A 15,643-nucleotide genomic window follows, 5' to 3' on the forward strand; every position below is an offset into this window, starting at 1 on the left:
AGAAATTGAGCTCTATAGAGACCTGTGCTGGCATCCAAGTTATTAAAATTGTCTTGGAAATTGGGAAGACAACAAAGTGGAGCAGCTTGTTCATTAGTCAGGGCAACAAAAATGATAGTTGTGCGTGAAGAAGTACAAGGAAATTTCCAGTCACAACAATTGACTTGATGCTGAAGTGGCAGGTCAAAGTCAGTGCAGATGAATGCAAAGTTAATACAACAATAATAATAAAAGAATCCTAATTGTATGTACATGAGAATGAGTCTAAATTAGTTATTAGTACCCCAGAAAGAAATTTTGGAGACATCATGGTCAGGTTTCTAAAAACTTGTGTAGTAGAGACAAGAATCCAGAATAACCCAAAAAAACCCACTACTGTGCCTTTGTATGTTGTCCTTGGGTATCTATCTCTTCATTTTCAACTTGAAAGACGTTGGAAAGGTTCTGAAAAGGTGATAAATGCAATAAATAGTTGGAATAACATCTGTGTGAGGAATGAGTAAAGAGAGTAGAAATCTTCAGCATTGCAGGTGAAACATAGTGGGTTCTATAATACAACAATTGTTTTAAAGATGGTAAATGTGCAGTCAGTGTTTGCTTTTAATTACAGTATTAGAATAAGAAGCACCAAATGAAATGAAGTAAGGTATTTAAGGCCCAAAAATAGTTTTTCATACAATGCATAATTAAATTTTCGAATTCATTGACACAAGAGATTGTGGGTGCCAAAGGTTTGCATATGCTCCAAAATTAATTAGTCGTGGAATAAAAATATCCGTGGATGCTTGTTAAGCAGAAAGCTTCTGTCTCAAAGGAATCCTGAGCCACAGGCTCAAGAGAATTTAATAGGAGAATCATGACACATACTTTGAATTACTATGCTCTTTTTAGTAAGATTCTCCTAGTAGTTGTTCTATGATATATGGTTGAACTGACTTTGAAGCCATAAGTCAGTCCATGTTTAAATGAAGTAGAACTGTACAAGTTTATAAGTGAAGATTTGTCCAAAAAGTCTACCTTGAGCTCTGTGATATTCATTTATATCCCCGGATACAGTGAATGTGTTAAAGTGTTTATAGTGAATTAACAAAGACAAAATTACAACGCTTAACAATAATTTATATGTAGAAATTTGTACAGATTTGGCAAATATGAAAATACTTTTCCCTGCAGCTGTTCTATTCTGTCTTGAAAGAAGTTCGCTAGACTTAAGTTGTTTTACTGATAAACTCATAACTAGACTACAAAAAGAAGTCATAGTTACTTTCCCATGGTCGACAGCTACTTCGTATCTTTCTCTTTTAATACTATAAAACATGACTGCTTCATCTATGATGTGTGAGCAAACCATGCAAAATAAAAATATTAATGTTTTCAAACATCATTTTTGTTCATCTGAATTTTAAGGTAAAATCAGCAATTGCTGCTTAACCCATCTCTCTACACATAGCAAAATTATTTTACTGCCCACTTTTGTGATGATTTGGGAGTTACCCACCCCCCTCCACACACAATGAATTAAGCCAAACTCAACTCAGCTGTCTGGAAGTTAAGGAATGAAGCTATATTCACAGTTTAGCACAAATTACAAGCATATAAATACACAAATATTTAGTTATATACAAGTTAAAAGTAATAGAGAAACAGAAAAACTCTCCTAAAAAAAATTGGACTGCCTAGAAGCTCCTGACCCAAACCTCTCCCCTCCCTCCTCTTTCCCTGCTTTCAGAAATAACCAGATCAATCCTTGTATATTTCAGATGATAAATCTGGAGAGATCTGAGGTGAGATGTCAAAAAAAAAAAAAAAAAAAAACCCAAACCCAACAGGAGGTTAGGGGAAATAAAGAGTTAGGTCAGTTTAGAGTTAAGGCAGATGCAACCACACATCGACAGCCAGAGAGAAGCAGCAGAACTAAGAGCTAACCGGGAAATGTGCAAGAAGCATCTTATCTATACTTTGACTAGCTGTATTTCTGAGCAGAAATATGAGTCATATATGTTATTGTTGGTTATTTTTTTTTCTTTCTTTCTTCTCACAGCTGAGGATTTTATTTCTGTCAGTAAAATATTCCAATTAGCCTCAAACCACCACAACTGTGAAAAATCTTCACCTATACTGTTCCTAAAAGCTGCTCATTATTTTTATTCCTCACAACAGAGGCACACAGATGGTCACTTCAAGTGGGGATACCACAGTGTGGATATGAGACCTCTCCAAATGTGGATGCATTCTGGCTTTAGGAGAACGTGTGTCCAGGCTGTATGGGACAACTCACAGCGGTTTCGTGCTTTCTGCCTCCACGGACAACGTAAGTGAAATACAGGATGATAATAGGTGTGGAGTTACTGGAGGTTCTTTGTTAGCTGACTGATAGCTCCACTTAATAACCACTGGTTTATATTTTGGCCCAGCGAGAGAGATGTCTAGCATCAATTTTTGGACTTAAGGAACAGAGCTAAATTAGAGTGAGTGGTGCAAAAATCAGACTTTGATGTGATTCACTAAAGGCTTTGCTTAATAGGGAGCTGAGAAGGGCTTTATTTAAGATAGTGCCAAAATTAAAAGAAATATATTTCACTTGACATCCTTTATTCTGTGGTGTGGGGTTTTTTAAGGGCACAGCTTTGTGGAACTTCAGTATGTAATTTAAATATGTAACTGGACAAAAAGTAAGTTTTCTAATACAGCATTTCTAGCACATAATCATACAGAGCAGTTTAAATTAAAGTTGGACAAGTGGAAATTAAATTTGTTCATTATGTATGTTTTGGCAAGTTAGCTTCTTATAAACTGACATACACCTCTTTGCTTCCTTCATGCAAGGTGCTTCTAGAATATTAGTATACTCCTGCTTACCAATTAATGAGTTCCTCAGCTTTCTTCAGTTATAGATGAGATGACACATTTCAATTAATTTACACCTCAAAATGAATGGATTTGTTGTTGTTGTTTTCTCAAAACTGTACCTTCTAGACTTCTGAATGGCTTGAGTAGTGTTACTGACACCATGCTACTGTGCTAGAACTGATTTGTCATATGTTCACTCGCAAGTCTCCATTCTCACAAGTGTTTTTTCCTGATTCTTTATTATCCTACCTAATGGATTTTTCCATTTTCTCTTGGTCTTGTTCTTCCTTTACCTTTGAATGAGGTGAAATCTACCCTCAAGCTTATTGGTCACTGAAGGGAAAGGAGCTTCATTGGAAAAGCAAGGGAAGGGAGAATTACTTCCTTTATTCTTTTTGCCTAGATCACTCACTTGGCTGCAGGTGGACTGAGCCCTGCAACTGAGACTGAAGGGCCTATTTTGGGAGGGCACATGGTGAAGCTGAGTGTCCAAAGAGGTTTTGTTGTACAAGTGAAGCACTTCTCAATTGGTACATGCTTGTCAGAGATTTCTCAAAATGTTATAATTCAGGTAGATTTTTGAGAGCTATTTAACGCTCTCAGACTGAATTTTTCAGTCTTACTTTCAAATCATGAATGTAGGAAGCATCAAGTAACAATAAAAACATTGCTTTCAAAATGAGATAAGCAGTGGATTCTTTAATTATTCTGAATTATTTTGGCTCAGCTGAAAGCAGCTGTCTAAAACAAAACCTTGAAACAAATACTCAATGTTTATAAAATCATAGACAAAGCAGTTAAGTTTGGCAAAGTTCAACATGACTGAGGAGTGGGTTTTATAACAGAAATTGTCATCCTGTTCTGATAACAGATGATGCTTCCACCATTACTATCAGTAATAAGAATTAATGATCAATGTTTTGCTTAGAAATGAAACCACCACAAATGTATTGTGCTTTTGCCTCTTTTCATAACCTGCTGTAGGATTTTAATACTTTGATTGTCCTTTATGACATATTTATGGCCTTTAAGAACTAATACTAAGAATAGGTTTAATTTTATGTCAGAATGGGTTTGAATTTGCATAGACTAAGGCTTTGTTCAGACATTTTGAAATGTCTTCCCTACCAAGGAAGCTTTTGTAGTCAGAGGAATCAAAGCAAATCTTCATCACCAACCTATGCCTCCCACTCGCTCTCATTACCAACCCTCATTTCTACCTTCAGTGTACCTGGTGTGTATTTAGCATTTGAAAATAAGAGAGTAAGGAGCACAGGCATGATGTGAAAGGCTAGTTATCAGCACATAATTATTAAAACTTTAAGTCATGCAAAAATTATAGTGGTGAAAGGGAGCACTAGGTGGCACAAAACTGCGGTGCAGTGTGACTGAAAGAGAAGTGTGTAGCATATGAAGTATGGAAAGTTCACAATAAAAGTCTGTTCACAATGAAAACATTCCTTTGCATATCAGTTAGCTATGTCCAAAAGACAGTGGAAATTTGTCTAGCCGCTTTAGGTGAACTTCTAAGATGTGCTGTAGAAGTGCATGTGGTGTGTGCTCTCAGAGTAAAACGAGAACATAAAATACAAATATATATTTTTATATATATAAGTATGTATATATATATATATATAAAATTAGATGCTCTTGAAGAGCTTTTGTAAAAAGGGAGTTGATGACAACAAGATATGGCTGTAGGTATTGTAAGACATCCCACGTGAAGACCTAACTCTGCAGAACACTCATCTGCAGTTGATCCTTATGCCCACCTTGACCAAGTGAAAACTCAGCCTGTGCAAGATGCAGAAATATGAGGAAACTACTGACAGCTTAATCAAGTTGGCAGTTTCCAGTATGGATTATTATGCTGTACAAAAAAACCTGCATGGTATTTTGGCTTGGCAGTACTAATTGGCTGAGTTTGGCAATGGTAACTAACCCTTGATTCCGAGTGTCACCTGTAAATATGTTATATGCCTGGAGTTCTCCAAGGCAAATGAAGCAAGCTGTACTAGCTACCATCTAAGTATGTAACCTCCTTCAGATTCCTTTACAGTCTGTGTAAGTGTAACAAAATGGGAAGGTGCAGCAGGTTTTCCACATGGGTTTTTGATGAAAACTTTTTTAATTGCCATCCTCACAGAGTATGTGTTTATGTAGTTGTCACCATTGGAATTCTTCTCTAGGTGTCTGCTAGTTGACACAAGCTCTGAACGGGGAACAGAGCACAAGATAATATACTTGTGGTAGGATAATAATCAGTCATCATAATTCTTAAGCCAGTGGTTTATTCTTTCCACTAATAGGGAATAAACATTTTATAAATAAGAGCTGTCTTTCTTCCTTAATATTACATATTTGAATGGATGCCCACTTTCAAATTGAATGACCGTGGAAAGCAACATATTTGCTGGGGACAAAATAATGCAGTCAAAGTCTTGCAGAGATGAGCCAGATCCCCTTCAGGTAGTAGCTGCCAACAGGAAAACATCATATGGTAGTGATGACATGAGAGGTAGAGATAGGCTGATAGCTACAGAGGGGCCTGAGCATGGATAGGTGAGATCTGACCCTAGGATTGGAGTACAGACTGAGAAAAGAGTTCTTGAAGATCAAGGTAAGGGAAAATTAGTCAGCTCCAATAGAGGCACAACTGAAATGCCTCTACACCAAAGCAAAGAGCACAGGAAACAAACAGGAAGAATTGCAATTATGTGCAAGCCTACAGGGTTATGATGTCATTGGCATCACTGAAATATGGTGGGATGGGTCTCACAATTGGGGCTCAGGAATAGATGGCCATGGACTCTTCAGGAGGGATAGGCAGAGAAGAAGGGGAGGGGATGTTGCTCTCTACATCAATGATAAACTGGATTCTACCTGGGAATCTGCAATGCAAAAACAGAGTTTATGGGTAAAGGTTAAAGGGAAGGCAGAGGAAGGTGACATCATTGTAGGAGTCTGCTACAGACCTCCTGATCAGGAAGGCAAAGCAGATGAGGCCCTTTACAAACAAATAGGAGAAGTTTCACGATCACAGGCCCTGGTCCTTGTTGGGGACTTCAACCATGCCGACATCTGTTGGAAGGACAACACAGCAGAGCGACAGTAATCTAAGAGGTTCCTGGAATGCATTGATGATAACTTCTTCCTCCAAGTGGTAGAGTAACCTACAAGAAAAGATGCTATGCTGGACCTAGTCCAACCAGGAGGGGCTGGTGAGTGAAGTGAAGCTGAAGGGTAGTCTTGGCTGCAGTGACCATGATATGATAGAGTTTAAGACCCTCAAGGCATCAAGGAGGGTGCAGAGCAAACTCACTTCTCTGGACTTCAGAAGAGCAGATTTTAACCTCTTCAGGGCCCTCCTTGGCAGTATGCCATGGGAAAAAACTCTGGAAGGAAGCAGGGCCCAGGAAAGCTGGTCAATGCTCAAGGATCACCTCCTGCACACCCAGGAGCAATGCATCCCAAAAAAGAAGGCGGCAGGTAAGAATGCCAGGAGGCCTGCATGGATGAATAGAGAGCTCCTGGACACACTCACATGCAAGAAGAAAGCTTACAGAGAGTGGAAGCAAGCAAATTGTTCATGCAAGCAGAGCTCAGCCTAGGAAAACTAAAGCACAGCTAGAATTAAATCTGACCAGGGCCATTAAGGAGAACTTCTTCAGGTATATTAGTGAGAAAAGGAAGACTGGAGAGAATGTGGGACAAGGATATGGATAAGGCTGAGGTCCTCAATGACTTCTTTGTCTCAGTCTTCAAGGGCAAAGGCTATGTGATGGTTTGGGTGTTACCCACCCCCCCCTTCCCCCTTTGGAAATCACCCAGACTAGACTCTGAAAATTGAATGAAGCTTATATTCACAGCATAGCACAATATACAAGCAGGTATATACAGTTACATACAGAAATATGCAAGGTGAAAGGTAATACAGAAAGACATCCCCTCCCAAAAAACTGAGTCCCCAGAAGGGGTTCTCAACCACCCTTCCACCTTCTCCCACCCCTCTCTACCTTACCCTAGATGTTGCCTTGTGTAATTAAGTTCGATGTGCAAAGTTATGAAAACAGTTGGGACATATTTACAGGGATTTGATTATTAAATGGAAATATCAAATTATCAACAACTATAGACAGAGAGAAAGATTTCCTTAGGCTTAATGCCTCTTAACAACTCTACTGTTTGCCCAGCAAGGGCTGAAACTGTGTCTGCTCTTAAGACAGAGGTAACTTATATTACAAAGGAATTAAAGCTTGCTTAAATGTGTTGCTCTTAAGTATTAATTATTAATCACCCTCCTGGGATTGTGTCACAGCATGTGCCCAGTATTCGGGTCTTGGTGAAGCTGGAATCTGTCCTGGCTTGCAGAAGAATGATAAGGTGTTCCCAATCTCTGGGGTAAACAGGATTTCTCTGACCTTCTCTCCTGGTGTGAAAGTGGTCTCTGCCTTGGTGCTGCTGCTTCTTCTGGATGCCGTGTGTCCAGGGATGATCAGCTGGCAGGATTTCCAGGTGCAGGAGGAGGATTTGTCCATGTAGCTTCTGACATGGTCACCTGTACAGCTAGCAGGCTGTGTTTGTAGGTTAGCAGACAGTCTGAAAGGGTCTGCTGGGCCTGGAATTTTCCAGGCTTACAGGACAGCTTGGTAAGCAGTGTGCCGGGCTGCAGGGAGACTTGAGCTCCGTAGATAAATGCAAGGCAGCAAGCCAGTATGTATGGCTGCTCTAGGCTCAGGCAGGGGGCTCTCGTCTGCCCAGATATGTATGAAATGCAGGCGTGCAGGCACTCTGCTTCTCAAAGGGTTCACAGACAGCTTAACTGCACCTTGAGATCAATGCAAGAGGGCTCAGCCTCAGTAATGTTTGCAAGAGAGTAAGGGCCTGACTCTGTGTCTAGGCCATGCAAGCAAATCAGGGCAGCAGGGTGCTGCTATATGGATCAGAGAGCTGAGTCTGAACCTCTAAGTCTGAACTTCTGAACACTCTGAACTTTCTGAACACATGGTGCTCCTTTGCACCTCTCTTTATAGACTCTGAGCCAAGATTCATGGCTCATTTGGACATCTAAAGTGACCAATCAGGTTGGCAGTAAGCCCAAACCTTAACAGCAGCTGTTTGCCTGGACCCTCCCACTAGGGGATTACCTGGGCAGACCCCAGGGGTAAACGAATGGGGCGTGTGTGTTTGTTACACAACCTGTTTACTGCCATAGGTCAATGGCAGAAGAACATGTCCAGGCATGTAGAGGCATAGAGAGGCCTTAGTTTTGGGGCTGCTGCCCCTCCACGACAGTACTGTGTGCAGTTCTGGAGCCCCCAACACAGAAAGGACATCAAACTGTTAGAGTGAGTCTGGACGAGGGCCACAAAGATGCTCAGAGGGCTGGAGCGTCTCTGCTATGAGCACAGGCTACAAGACTTGGGGCTCTTCAGTCTGGAGAAGAGAAGGCTTTGAGGAGTCCTTATGGTAGCCTTTCAGTATCTGAAGGGGGCCTACAGGAGGATCCCGTAATGACAGGTCAAGGAGTAATGGATTTTAACTGGCAGAGGGGACATTCAAACTAGATGTTAGGAAAGGGTTCTTGACATAGAGGGTGGTGAGACACTGGCACAGGTTGTGCAGGGAGGTTGTGGATGCTTCCTCCCTGAAAGTGTTCAAAGCCAGGTTGGATGAGGCCTTGAGCAAGCTGTTCTAGAGGGAGGTGTCCCTGGTGTCCCAAGGTGCAGGTTTCACAGCTGTCAGTCCACAGATTATTGGAATCTGTGGACTATGAGGTGCAACATCTCTTAAACAGCAGAAGGTTCTCAGCAGTTTTAATACATTATCTAATTCTCTGCCAATGGTAACAAGTTTCAATTTGAATATTGTTTTATTCAGTGGTGAAACTACTGCTGAATTTTTCTTCTGTGTATATTGGAAGCTTCTGTCATGTATCTAGCTACAAATATCATTCTTTCCAGGAGGATAATGTGAGGTAGCTGTGTTCTTTTCCTTGAAAAGATTAGGTACCTTCTATTTAAAGATGTGATCTCAATTTAAAAAAACAAAACCCAAACACACCAAACAAACAAACAAACAAACCAAGTCCCAAAACCAAACCAGAAAGCAAACTTCTTTGCTGAAGACAGAGATTGCAACTGTGGTCCAAGTTACTGAAAGATGTGAGAGAGTCTTGAGTTCGGATGTTGGAACTCGTTGATGTTTTCTGCTGGGAGAATTGACTGCTTTTAAAGGAAATTGAAAACAAAAGGACACAATGTGTGTGTAGGGGACAAGGAAAAAAGATAACTAATGTAGCTACCATTGTTAGAAAAAATGAAAACCCCAGCCAACCACAGTCATATCCACTATCTTGAAGGTTATCCAATCTTCTTAACGATTATAGGAAACAACTTCAACACAAAACGGGGGAAGAAAGAAAGAGGCTTATAATTTGTGAACAGGTTTTTATTTAGCAGTGTAGTTCAGATTGAAAATGCATAGCCAGCCATGTTAATAGCTCAGCAAACAGTTCCAGGATTGTTTTCTCAGACCATAAATTCAGGGCCATCAAAGTCATTTTGGCAGGATTAATTTCAATTATCCAACTGTAAATATCATCAGAGATTTACAGCCTGATCTCTGATGTGCAAATCAAACTGCACATCGTATATCTCTTGTAAACACAGGCAGTTATTTAGTTTTGAAAACATATGCTGTGGACTGTTCCTTAAATGCAAACATTGTTATTTATGCTTTAAGATTGAGAAATTATTTGCAGCAAAGTCAGAACGTTCAGAATTATATTTTGGAACAGTTGACCCATTATATAGTCATTGTACCAGCTCTCCGTTTTCCTCTAGTTTCTTCCAGTAGTGCAAAATATGGCAGAATTAGGCCACAGAGAAATGTGGTTCTGGATTGTCCTGCAGCAGACCTCAGGGTGAATAAATGCTTATGAATTGGAGCCATTGCAGCTTTTATTTTTAATTCATCATTTACTTGTTTTACTTTTTCATTGATCAGACTTTCATTTAGGCACCTGAAATCTCTCCAATGATTAAAATTTTATTATAAAATTCTATAAAATGTGATTTTTTTAAATTTTTTTTTTTTTAACATCAATCCTCAGTTGCTCCTGGTAAACTTTGGTGCATTTGTTCAGCTGCAAACTAAAGAAGTGGTCACTGTTAATTACCCTGCATGACCACCAATGTAGTGTATTGTTTCTATGTTATTAAGATATTATTTTCCTCATTTCAAATATGCAAAAATAATTTTGGACACCTTTTTCCTCTCTATTTCTCTGTTTCAGATATGACATAAATGAATTCCTGGTCTATTTAAATCATTTCTCCTTTTGTCCTGGAGCTTACATTAAGTTTCTTAGCTTCTCTTAGATCATCTCTCTGCTTGCTAAGTGCTGATTACGATTTTGTTTCTTCTCACAAGAAATAGTTTAATTTGGAAAATTTTGGGTTTGTATACACTTTAAAGAAATGAAACAAATATGGATTTTGTTTAACTAGAAGCCTCTAATCACCTGCCACTCTCCTTGGAACGATGATCACGACACATGTTTTATTACTAACACATCTTGTCAGTGTGCAGTGCAAGATATGATTAAGCTGATTTTAAGCTGCTGTTGTAGTTTTGGCTGGGTGTTATTTTGCTTTAGTCTCAATAAAGAAGGTAGGTAACACTGTTTGAATTACCAAGTTGCCTGTCAGACTAGTTGGTTTGCACCACCAAAGCAATGTAGAAAGACAGAGTTGAGTTCAGCTTCCTCTGGCATTGTTTGCTTTTACACTGTTTCTCTTCCTTTTCCCTTGGGCAATGGTCAGCTTTTAAATGACATATTTACTATCAGATCTGTAGCTATTTTTCACCACATTAAATGTATCCATATCAAGACTGTCAAATCTCCTTCAAAGACACTCATAAAGATTGTCTTGTTTTGAAATGATGCCATAGTTTCATATTTTGAGTCAGAACAAAGGTATGAAAATAGTCCTTGTCAAAACACCCCCTTTCAGATGGCACTTCTCTGACTCACTTTTCAGTGGGACAGAAGCCACAAGCTCTTCTGGCCAGATACCATATTTAATTGATTCCAGTAAAAGTGAAGCTAATCTCTTCTCAGAAAAGACAAATGTCCACCAGGAAATTAGAAGGCAAGTAGAAGAGCTCTGAGGGAATGTGGAAGGACCATCTCTGGGTAGTTTGTAATGTCTGTCCAGACAGCATATCAGGAAGTGCTTGCCATTTTGATAAAGGAGAATTCCCTTTGGAATCCTCTGAGGAGTACTGGAGTACCTGATATTAATCCCTTCAGTCAAAATAAGGCCTGTGCCCAAATTCTCCAAATTTATAATTATGCTAGGGTCCCACAACACATTTTTCAGGACCAAGAACGTCTAAAACATAATTGTTATAATTCCCAGAGAGCCAACTGTAAAAATCAAATTGAAGGTGTGAATTACCAGGAGGAAAAATTATGTGCAGCTGTTCAGTTAGGAGGAAAATATGGCTTCATCTTCATGATACTGAAAAAGAGGAATCTTGAAGTACAAAACTTAAACAAGTATAAGTTGAACTCTGTAGCACAAACATAATCACATTACAGAGTTAGTACAAGACAACAGGCATTAATAATGAGATAATTTTCATATCATTGCATATTTGCAAGTCATAGAATAATAGAATTCTAGAATTGTTTAGGTTGAAACAGACCTCTAGGACCCAACCTTGCACCCAACCATCAACCCAAAACCACCAAGGCCATTAAACCATGTCCTGAAGTGCCATGTCTACACACCTTTCTTGAACACCTCTACAGATGGTGACTCCACCATCTCCCCGGGCAGCAATTTCCAATGCCTGACATCTCCACTTTACTCCAGTGCAGCCAAAACCTGACTTCATCCTCAGGTGCTAACATGCCTCCCAAAATCACAGCAATGCCTTCCCAATCTGCTCCCCTCCAAACATTCTGTATGTCCAACCTCATCCCAACCCCAAATCTCACACCGAAACGCTAGGTGGATCTTGCCTAATTTCCATGGAATGCCTAAACCAGGCAAGTGGCACAATTATTCACATTTGGTGAAACCAAGAGGAGAGATGAAATAATTTACTCAAGGCCATAGAGTGAGTTAGTACTGAAGCCATCACTAAAAGCTTAACTTCCCATTCCTTGGTAACAGTAAAAAAAAAAAAAGTCAGCATGAGTTTTCCTCAAACTTCCTTCCATAGTGAAAAGAAAGAATTGGATTTTCAGCAGCAATACAGATTTCTGAGAAACATATGTTTATATGATGATTATTTCTTGGTCACTTAAAGGACACAGACATAAAGTAATGCTGAATTTGTTTGCAGCTGCACAGCAGATTTCAAAGCACACTTAGAGAAATTAAAAGTGTATGCTGTTAGGCATCTTGCAAATAGCAATATTCACGGTTTCTGACATAAACTAATCTGCATTTGGGACAGTAGATACATGTCTCCATAGCACCACGCTCTTAAATGTGACAGGAGTTGTGTTGCCTCCACTGAAATACTTTGGTTGGTGGTGGTTTGCTACAGGTTTAGATGAAGCAATGTTCCCTGTGTTTTGTGCTGAAACTGTCTTTACAGTGAGGGTGGTGGAACATTGGAACAGGTTGCTCAGGGAGTTTGTGGTGTTCAAGGAAGGTGCTCAAGGTTGGATGAGGCCTTGAGCAACCTGTTCTGTTGAGAGGTGTCCCTGCCTATGGGGGGGGGGGGGGGGGGGAGGGGGTTGGAACTGGATGATCTTTGATGTCTTCCAATTTAAACCATTCTATGAGTCCATCTGTGGTAATTCAGCTTATACATAAGAAGCAGTAATTAAATTTCATTGTTTTAAAAAAAACAACAATTTGTTTTCTTTTCCTAAAGCATTAAAAAGTCAGAGGTGCAAGAGCTTTGCTTTCTTGGTTTTTGTTGTTGGTCTCAAAATGTATAGCACTGAGGGGGAGGAATTAACTAACTACTTGAGTTTTAAAGTTTTGGGTTTTTTAAAACTAGGATGTAGTGAATGGAGCTACTTTCTAAAATGTCTGAGTTCTTGTCTCTGCAAATATTTCTGGTAGGCTTGTCTGAACTCTACAGTCAGTTACCTATGGAAGATTTCTATTTTCTTTTATGGAAAGATAACAGAGAATCACAGTATCACAGTATCATCAGGGTTGGAAGAGACCTCACAGATCATCAAGTCCAACCCTTTACCACAGAGCTCAAGGCTAGACCATGGCACCAAGTGCCATGTCCAACCTTGCCTTGAACTGCCCCAGGGAAAGGATATATCCTCTTCTTAGCTCAAGAGCTTCCTTTTTTTCATTATTTCAGCAACCAATACAGTCTGGAAAAAATGTTTTAGATGTGGTTGTGTGGTTTTTTTTAATGTTCCAGTTGTCCTTTGTCAGACCAGGGATGCATAGATTTCCTAAACTATATATAGTCAGCTGAGAGATTCCTGTGGAAGCAGAATGATTTATTTGTTTGAACTGCTAAAGTAATGTGATTTTCTGTAAGCTGGACACCTTTCTACTTGGTTTACTTTTCTTGTCAAAATGCCTCCTAGATTCCTTGACAGCTAGTTCAAGAGCAGATTGAATTAGGAAGGTAACATTTAGGCTTCCTTCCATCAAATCCTAAGCAAACTATCTGGCAGGTCCAGAAAACTTATTCCGTTCTGATTGTGTGCACTGTAGTAGACTCAGTTTGGTTTATTGTCTCTTTGATAATGTGCAAGTTGAATTCCTCATTTTACTTACAAGTGTGCAGGTATTGTAACCATGGCTTCTACAGAAAATTGTGCAGATCTTGACAGGGCGATTCCTCTGTCCTATATTCAGTATTCAAATGCAAAGCATTAGCACTGCAGACATTCAGCACATTGTAAGTCACAGTACAGTTTTTCACTACATAGCAAGACTCATTATCCTGTTGTTTTCTTTCCTCCTTTGTGTTATGCTCACTCATTACTGGCAGCCTTTTCTTTACCTGTTGTGTTCCTACAAATGTTGTCTCGTATATCTCAACCAAAGCACAAATGGACTATATCATCAGAGGGTAATTCAAAGAGTGGTGAAAGATGCCAGGTAGTATTACAGAATTCAGTGAAGACAACAGTTCATTAAAATGATGTATTTCAATCATCACAGCCATATCCTGTCAGAACTAGTTAGTGCAAATATTAAATACATAGTCTATGATAAGTGGTGGAGTACTGATACCTAAAATCAGTGTGCTGCAACATAAGTAATTGCAGATTGGGTCCCTGCTTGTACCTCCAATGAATTCCCACTGGAATATGTCTTGCCATTCGCAAGCAGCCATGCTTTGGTAGACATATCCACCTGAACATTGAACTAACTTTAGTTGATTGTGTTAGATGAGTTGATCATCTGATTTAAAAATGAAAGTCTGCTGTAGTGGATGCCTCTCTCTATATATATATCTCCGTATATATATCCATATCCACAGACATTAGGAGGATGACTCTATGATATAAATTCCTGTTGTCTGAATTCTTGTCCTGTAGTGCTTTTGGGTTTACTTTTTTTATTTCATGTTCAGACTTTACATAATGTCATATTGTCAAACACTCTTCCAAATGCTGGAGCTCTAGCTTTCTGCAATGTGTATCCTTTTAAAGTAAACTACACTCATCTTCGATTAGCCTCAGCTGGAATACAAACACAAGCTACACCTTAATCCTTAAACAGTAACTTCTTACATACAAAAATAGTCTCCTGTTAAAATACATTGAGTTGTGTCCATATCTTCCTTAAATGTAAATGAGTATTGTTTTCAGACAAATATTGGGTTTTGTCAGTGAAAGTTTTCAGATACTCATGGCCAATAGTATGAGGGAGGTTATTCTTCCCCTGTGCTCAACATTGGTCAGGCCATGTCTTGAGTACTGTGTCCAGTTCTGGGCTCCTCAATTCAAGAGAGATGTTGAGGTGCCGGAACTGTCCAGAGAAGGGCAACAAGGCTGGTGACAGGCCTGGAGCACAGCCCTATGAGGAAAGGCTGAGGAAGCTGGGGTTGTTTAGCCTGGACAAGAGGAGGCTCAGGGGGGACCTCATTGCTGTCTACAACTACCTGAAGGGAGGTTGTAGCCAGGTGGGGGTTGGTCTCTTCTGCCAGGCAACCAGCAACAGAACGAGGGGACACAGTCTCAAGTTGTGCCAGGGGAAGTATAGGCTGGATGTTAGGAGGAAGTTGTTGCCAGAGAGAGTGATTTGCCATTGGAATGAGCCACCCAGGGAGGTGGTGGAGTCACCATCCCTGAAGGTGTTCAAGAGAGTCATTGGCTACTGGAATGGGCTGCCTGGGGGAGGTGGTGGAGTCGCCGTCCCTGGAGCTGTTGAAGGCAGGATTGAACATGGCACTTGGTGCCATGGTCTAGCCTTGAGCTCTGTGGTAAAGGGTTGGATTGATGATCTATGAGGTCTCTTCCAACCTTGGTGATACTGTGATACTGTGAAAAGACTGGATGAGGCACTTAGTGCCATGGTCTGGATGACTGGATAGGGCTGCGTGATAGGTTGGACTGGATGATCTTGGAGGTCTCTTCCAACCTGGCTGATTCTATGATTCTATGATTCATAGCTCATATCTGTCCTAAATCTTACATTTCCCTGAATGGTAGGACCACACGCACATAACAAAATTTCTTTGTTTCTCTGTGTGAATTTTAGTTTGAGCTAGATCTCAGGATCTTCAGAGCAGACTTTTAAAGCTATAAACTTTACAACCACATGATACAAATAGTTAAGTC

The 15,643-nt window shown here is 39.9% G+C and overlaps 1 long non-coding RNA gene across 1 annotated transcript in view; it reads left to right on the forward strand.

The window, feature by feature from the left end:
- The first annotated feature begins 2,166 nt into the window (after window positions 1-2,166).
- Window positions 2,167-15,643, forward strand: part of LOC135183782 (uncharacterized) — a 246,860-nt gene continuing 233,383 nt past the window's right edge. Inside the window, exon 1 of the long non-coding RNA XR_010305719.1 lies at window positions 2,167-2,311. This is a non-coding gene — a long non-coding RNA (uncharacterized LOC135183782). The remainder of the gene's footprint in view (window positions 2,312-15,643) is intronic.

Source organism: Pogoniulus pusillus, chromosome 2 (genome assembly GCF_015220805.1).
Source record: "Pogoniulus pusillus isolate bPogPus1 chromosome 2, bPogPus1.pri, whole genome shotgun sequence".
Taxonomy (NCBI): domain Eukaryota; kingdom Metazoa; phylum Chordata; class Aves; order Piciformes; family Lybiidae; genus Pogoniulus; species Pogoniulus pusillus.